Below are 7,711 nucleotides of genomic sequence, written 5' to 3'. Positions count from 1 at the left end.
TTCATGAATCGTATCCTTTCCTTGAGGCTGTTTACAAAATTCACACACGGGGAGACACTCATCATCTTCGCTATCTATTCCTGCACAAGAATCGTGTGTCAGTTTTTTGCAGGTGGAACAAGCGACCCAACTTCCAACTGATTTTGAATATAACCCACCACAATATACACATTGACAGTCAGAACTTTCCTCATAATCACTCTCGTTAGTATTGTATTCTCTCCCCTTTTTTCCATTTACCTTCAGAATCTTTCTCTCTTTTTTGAGTTCTTAATTTTATTCTCTTTCGCAGAAAGTTTTCTGTTTGCTCTTTCTTCTTTGTCAATGTTCTTTTTTCTATTTCTCCCATTAATGACTTTTAACTCTTTTTTTGTACGGCGAATCAGTTAAAACAACGTTGTTCCCCCTTTTCAGTCTCGCTCTTTTCTTGCTTTCGTTAACTTTTGACAAGAAAATCAGAATCTCAGGTGAAATATGAAATGAGGAGGTTGTGTTGTCAGTTGTCATCCAAGAGCACCCAAGATTAGAACAATTAGCCCCAATAACTTTGTTATTCTTAGGCGGCAGTTCATTGTAACAATTCGCTGAAACCTCGTCCCCTTGATTATCCAGCCCGTTTGAGTCGTCTTTTTCAGCTGGTGTGCTAGGTGAAGGCAATTCCAATTGTTCAGATATAATAACCTCTTTATCTGACGGCCTATCACGTCCGCTGTCAGTTGTGTGTGCCGGGAGGAAGTGTGCGTCGTGAATATGGATGGGTCCGTGGGCCATATTGCAGTAGCTTCGAAACCTTTAATAGCGGTTTTCATTGTTGCGCTTTAGACGAAAGCTGAACCAAAAAGCGTTGAAATTTCAAAGATAGTTACGACTTTCGCTGCATGGTTCCGTAGCCATTTTCGAATCTGATCACTATAACGAGGATTTATAAAACAAACATCAAGCGGCTGAAGTCTGTGAGAGCAATGTGGTGGTAAAGAAACGCCACTCTCCCTCGCGTAGTCCATAACGTCAATGTTCGTGGTATGTGCTGAGTGGCCATCTGATATAAGGAGAACTGGGACCTGCTTTGATGCCTTAGAAAATACCACTAATTGTGGAAACCATACAAATAAGGACTCTGTGGCCATACATGCTGTGCTGTGGACCTCAGCGCAACCTCCTGCTGCCTGTCCTAACTCAAATTCTTTCTGCTTCTTCTTTCGTGGAAAAATAATCGTAGGAGGAATGTCAGCTCCGCTTGCTGACGTACTAATGAGGCTGGTTGCAGTTTTGCCCCTTTCTGCAGATGTTAACGATCGCACTGGACGGTTCCCTTTGCAAGCTGCGATGTTCGATTAGTTTTTAGCATTAACCGAGACGCCTGTTCCATCACAATTAGTTATTTGAGAAGTCATTAGTTTGTGATTGTCAGTTACATCTGTAAGCAACGAAAAAAACCTATCGACAGCTACTTTATTAAAATCCATGATTCTTGTACCAGATGTTGCTTCGGGCTTGCGAACAAACCCGCATTTGCTTCTTCATTGTTTCATGATGTAATAAAGATTTCGATTTGTTTTGCTCGAAATTTTCGAAAAGGTATCTGTGAAACGTGCAAAAATTGAAATGGCAAAACTGTGCACCTGCCGAAATACGAGTGCGTATACTCATTTGAAAAAATGTTCCTAAACTGCTTCTGATACGCTAGAGGTTACCTCACAGTAAACAGCAATTGTAGTTGACCATTTGCCTGCACCGTATAAAGTACGGCCAATAAAATATTTTTGTAGGGAGGACACATCATCTCATCCTAAATGGAGAGTTCATCTATACGTGTAAAAGTAACCACTTGTGCCAGAGGGAAGCGTGTTGGGAGCCTTACTGTTCATGTTGTATATTAACATTACAGATAATATAAGAAAGCTCACATATTTCGAAAATGATGCCGATATCGACATTGAGGTAACAAAGGTCGTGTGAAGCGATATGCACATACAGGGGATAGTAAAAATGGGACCACCTATACTTGCATCTACATGGATACTCTGCAAATCACATTTAAGTGCCTGGCAGGTTGTTCATCGAACCACCTTCACAAGTCTCTATTATTCCAATCTCGCATAGCACCCGGAAAGAATGATCACCTGTGTCTTTCCATACGAGCTCTGACTTCCCTTATTTTATCGTTGTGGTCGTTTCTCCCTACGTAGGTCGGTGTCAACAAAATATTTTCGCATTCGGAGGAAAAAGTTGGTGATTGGAATTTCGTGAGAAGATTCCGTCGCAAAGAAAAACGCTTTTCTTTTAATGATGTCCAGCCAAAATCCTGTATCATTTGTGTGACACACTCTCTCATATTTCGCGATAATAGGAGGACGTGCTGCCTTTCTTTGGACTTTTTCGATCTACTCCGTCAGTCCGATCTTTTAAGGATCCCACATTTCCCAGCAGTATTCTAAAAGAGGACGGACAAGCGTAGTGTAGGCAGTGTCCTTTGTAGGTCTGTTACGTTTTCTAAGTGTTGTGCCAATAAAACGCAGTCTTCGGTTAGCCTTAACCGCAACATTTTATATGTGTTCTTTCCAATTTAAGTTGTTCGTTATTGTATAATAATAATGGCGTGTGACGAGGGCCTCCCATCGGGTAGATCGTTCGCCTGGTGCAAGTCTTTCGATTTGACGCCACTTCGGCGACTTGCGCGTCGATGGGGATGAAATGATGATTAGTACAACACAACACCCAGTCCCTGAGCGGAGAAAATCTCCGACCCAGCCGGGAATCTAACCCGGTCTTTTAGGATTGACAGTCTGTCGTGCTGACCACTCAGCTACCGCGGGCGGACGTTAGTTATTGTAACACCTAGTTAGTTAGTTGACTTTACGGCTTTTAGATTAGACTACAACTTCTCTGATAGTGATTGGTCCATTCTGCTTCACCAGCAATATTGCGGGATCAGTAACGACCTGATTTGCGGATATTGCGGGCGTACCTTAACTGGCTTCTGTCTTCATTGATTAGCGGCTACCTTTGAAATGGTTGTACCACTCCTTTAGCCCTGCAGTACCCATTACTTTGTCCACAAACACACGATGGTTTCAACTTGAGAATCGCCAAGCTTGGAGCCAAATGTGATGTAAAGACGTCATTTTGCTCAGAATACTAAATCCAACGTGTACGACTTGCAAGTGTTCCGAAGTAGTGGAGAAAATCAGGTATGTGTGCTAAATATGCCTGAAAACATGAGCCCATGCGCGCCCTGATACCATTGTTGATTTCAACAATTAAAAAAGGTCGGATATTTTTTGAACAGCTCATGTATATAAGCCATCGCCAGTGATGTCGAAAGAGCAAGATACCCCTAACTACGCCAGTTGTATAGGTAGTTCGAATGGAGCGGTCTATTGTCTGACGTATCTCCATAACAGCTCCGAACCGAATACCCCAAAGTTCGACAAATGGTTCAAATGGCTCTGAGCACTATGGGTCTTAACATCTATGGTCATCAGTCCCCTAGAACTTACAACTACTTAAACCTAACTAACCTAAGGACATCACAAAACACCCAGCCATCACGAGGCAGACAAAATCCCTGACCCCGCCGTGAATCGAACCCGGGAACCCAGACGCGGAAAGCGAGAACGCTACCTTTACGTCAGGAATCAAGCTGAGCTCAGAAGGGCGCAATTCCGGGGCTGTCTCAGGCCGATACTGATCTTCGGCCTGACGTGGCTGCTTGTCCTGTTCCAGGGGTTGCCCCTCAGTCTGCAAGATCCGAGCAGTCGCAGAGGGTGGTCTTACTGGTAGTTGGGAGCTCCAACGTCAGGAGCGTAATGGGGCCCCTTAGGGATATGGCAGCAAGAGAGGGGAAGAAAACCAATGTGCAATCCGTGTGCATACCGGGGTGAGTCATTCCAGATGTGGAAAGGGTCCTTCCGGATGCCATGAAGGGTACAGGTTGCACCCATTTGCAGGTGGTCGCTCATGTCGACACCAATGATGTGTGTCGCTATGGATCGGAGGAAACCCTTCCTGGCTATCTGATTTGGTGAAGACTGCCAGTCTCGCTAGCCGGATGAAAGCAGAGCTCACCGCTCACCATCTGCAGCATCGTCGACAGGACTGACTGCGGGCCTTTGGTAAAGAGCTGAGTAAAGGGTCTGAATCAGAGGCTGAGATTGTTCTGTGACCGTGTGGGCTGCAGATTCCTCGACTTAAGCCATAGGGTGGTGGGGTTTCGGGTTCCGCTGGATAGGTCAGGAGTCAACTACACGCAACAAGCGGCTACACGGGTAGCAGGGGTTGTGTGGCGTGAGCTGGGCGGTTTTTTAGGTTAGATGGCATTGGGCAAGTACAAAAAGGGCGGCAGCCTCAACGAGTTCGGGGCAAAGCAGGACATGAGGGGACCAAGCAGCAATCGGTATTGTAATGGTAAACTGTCGAAGCTGCGTTGGTAAAGTACCGGAACTTCAAGCGCTGATAGAAAGTACCGAAGCTGAAATCGTTATAGGTACAGAATGCTGGCTGAAACCAGAGAGAAATTCTGCCGAAATTTTTACAAAGGTACAGACAGATATAAAGGATAGATTGCATGCAACCGGTGGTGGAGAGTTAGTCGCTGTTAGTAGAAGTTTATCCTGTAGTGAAGTAGAAGTGGATAGTTCCTGTGAATTATTATGGGTGGAGGTTACACGCAACAGCCGAGCTAGGTTAATAATTGGCTCCTTTTACCGACCTTCCGACTCAGCAGCATTAGCGGCAGAACAACTGAGAGAAAATTTGGAATACATTTCACATCAATTTTCTCAGCAAGTTATAGTCTTAGGTAGAGATTTCAATTTACCAGATATAGACTGGGACACTCAGATGTTTAGGATGGGTCGTAGGGACAGAGCGTCGAGTGACATTATACTGAGTGCGCTATCCGAAAATTACCTCATGCAATTAAACAGAGAACCGACTCGTGGAGATGACATCTAGGACCTACTGATAACAAACAGACCCAAACTTTTCGACTCTGTATGTGCAGAACAGGGATTAGTGATCATAAGGCTGTTGCAACATCCCTGAATATGGAAGTTAATAGGAATATAAAAAGAGGGAGGAAGGCTTACGTGTTTAGCAAGGGTAATAGAAGGCAGATTTCAGTCTACCTAACAGATCAAAACGAAAATTTCTGTTCTGACACTGACAATGTTGAGTATTTTTGGAAAAAGTTCAAGGCAATCGTAAAATGCGTTTTAGACAGGTACGTGTAGAGTAAAACTGTGAGGGACGGGATAAACCCACCGTGGTTCAACAACAAAGTTAGGAAACTACTGCGAAAGCAAAGACAGCTTCACTCCAAGTATAAACGCAGCCAAAACCTCTCAGACAAACAGAAGCTAAACGATGTCAAAGTTAGCGTAAGGAGGGCTATGCGTGAAGCGTTCAGTGAATTCGAAAGTAAAATTCTATGTACCGACTTGACAGAATATCCTAGAAAGTTCTGGTCTCAATTTAAATCAGTAAGTGGTTGGAAACAGCATGTCCAGACACTCCGGGGTGATGATGGCATTGAAACAGAGGATGACAGGCGTAAAGCTGAAATACTAAACACCTTTTTCCAAAGATGTTTCATAGAGGAAGACCGCACTGCAGTTCCTTCTCTAAATCCTAGCACAAACGAGAAAATGGCTGACATCGAAATAAGTGTCCAAGGAGTAGAAAAGCAACTGGAATCACTCAACAGAGGAAAGTCCACTGGACCTGACGGGGTACCAATTCGATTCTACACAGTACGCGAAAGAACTTGCCCTCCCTTTTAACAGCCGTGTACCGCAAGTCTCTAGGGGAACGGAAGGCTCCAAATGATTGGAAAAGAGCACAGGTAGTCCGAGTCTTCAAGAAGGGTCGTAGAGCAGATGCGCAAAACTATAGACCTATATCTCTGACGTCGATCTGTTGTAGAATTTTAGAACATGTTTTTTGCTCGAGTATCATGTCGTTTTTGGAAACCCAGAATCTACTCTGTAGGAATCAACATGGATTCCGGAAACATCCATCGTGTGAGACCCAACTCACTTTATTTGTTCATGAGACCCAGAAAATATTAGATACAGGCTCCCAGGTATATGCTATTTTTCTCGACTTCCGGAAGGCGTTCGATACAGTTCCGCACTGTCGCCTGATAAATAAGGTAAGAGCCCACGGAATATCAGACCAGCTCTGTGGCTGGATTGAAGAGTTTTAACAAACAGAACACAGCATGTTGTTATCACTGGAGAGACGTCTACAGACGTTAAAATAATATCTGGCGTGCCACAGGGGAGTGTTATGGGACCATTACTTTTCACAATATATATATAAATGAGGTAGTAGATAGTGTCGGAATTCCATGCGGTTTTTCGCGGATGATTCTGTAGCATACACAGAAGTTGCAGCATTAGAAAATTGTAGCGAAATGCCGGAAGATCTGCAGCGAATAGGCCCTTGGTGCAGGGAGTGGAAACTGACCCTTAACATATGCAAATGTAATGTATTGCGAATACATAGAAAGAAGGATCCTTTATTGTATGATTATATGATAGCGGATCAAACACTGGTAGCAGTTACTTCTGTAAAATATCTCGGAGTATGCGTGCGGATCGATTTGAAATGGAATGATCATATAAAATTAACTGTTGGTAAGGCGCGTACCAGGTTGAGATCCATTGGGAGAGTCCTTAGAAACTGTAGTTCATCAACAAAGGAGGTGGCTTACAAAACACTCGTTCGACCTATACTTGAGTATTGCTCATCAGTGTGGGATCCGTACCAGATCGGGTTTGCGGAGGAGATAGAGAAGATTCAAAGAAGAGCGGCTCGTTTCGTCACAGGGTTATTTGGTAACCGTGATAGCGTTACGGAGATGTTTGACAAACTCAAGTGCCAGACTCTGCAAGAGAGCCGCTCTACATCGCGGTGTAGCTTGCTCGCCAGATTTCGAGAGGGTGCGTTTCTGGATGAGGTATCGAATATATTGCTTCCCCTTACTTATACCTCCCGAGGAGATCACGAATGTAAAATTAGAGAGAGGCTTTCAGATAGTCTTTCCTCCCGCGAACCATACGCGACTGGAACAGGAAAGGGAGGTAATGACAGTGGCACGTAAAGTGCCCTCCGCCACACACCGTTGGGTGGCTTGCGGAGTATAAATATAGATGTAGATGAGTGTGGTGCGTGATGCGGCGCTCCCCATCCCTATATACCGATCAAATCAGTCACGACTTGAACCGAGCGTGCCCGAACATTGTCCTACAAAATGATGGCCGCCTCCTGCAGAAACCGACGCTGCTTCTTTCTCTCAGTTGCTTTTCAACTTTGTAACACAGTCTGTTTCGTTTTAGAGTCCAAACCGCTTAACAGATATTGTTCAAATTTGTCATGGAGACAGTTTGAACCCTTAGAAAGAACATAGCCCACTTTAAAAAGCAAGAATTTTTTTTTTGAATCAGTGAACGTAAACTACATTAAAACTTACTTATTTTGGTTGTATAACTTAAGAATTCTATAATGTATAAGTACTTCAGTAGTCGCCGCGCGGGATAGTCTCTCAAACGAAATTGCTCCCACGTCCGAGGCCTTTCAATATCACGTCTTCCATTCCGCTTGTAGTTAAGAATATTTTGGGGAAGTCTTCACGATATTTTTGAATTTTTTAGTTTCTGTTGAAAATACTTAATTTTTCTCTAGTATCTTCATTCCTAATCATTTC

The sequence above is a fragment of the Schistocerca gregaria genome, chromosome 9, assembly GCF_023897955.1.
Source record: "Schistocerca gregaria isolate iqSchGreg1 chromosome 9, iqSchGreg1.2, whole genome shotgun sequence".
NCBI lineage: Eukaryota > Metazoa > Arthropoda > Insecta > Orthoptera > Acrididae > Schistocerca > Schistocerca gregaria.
The sequence above is the reverse complement of the archived record's forward strand: the minus strand, read 5'-3'. Positions refer to the sequence as shown.